Raw genomic sequence first — 324 nt, 5'->3', positions numbered from 1 at the left:
ACAATCCCCCAAACAGATTTAAATAACAAAAAAACAAAAACAAAATAAAAATATATATCTCATTCATCACCGTATATTAATTTTCAAGGAAACAATCTAATACAAATTTCTGGTCTTTCCTCCTTAGATGAAGCAGAACCCGGAACATTCTACTACTACTACTTCACTTTTAACCTTTTTTTTTTTTTTAAGACGTTTTCAAAAATGTCCACAATGTATTTTTTTATGTATATTAGTTTTTAATTTGTAGTGGCTCAGATGAGGGGTCATAAAAGAAATTAGGAATGGAAGTGGGAGTTATTTTTGTGTTTTGTCTCAAAATAA

Source organism: Etheostoma spectabile, chromosome 15, assembly GCF_008692095.1.
Source record: "Etheostoma spectabile isolate EspeVRDwgs_2016 chromosome 15, UIUC_Espe_1.0, whole genome shotgun sequence".
Lineage (NCBI taxonomy): Eukaryota > Metazoa > Chordata > Actinopteri > Perciformes > Percidae > Etheostoma > Etheostoma spectabile.
The sequence above is the reverse complement of the archived record's forward strand: the minus strand, read 5'-3'. Positions refer to the sequence as shown.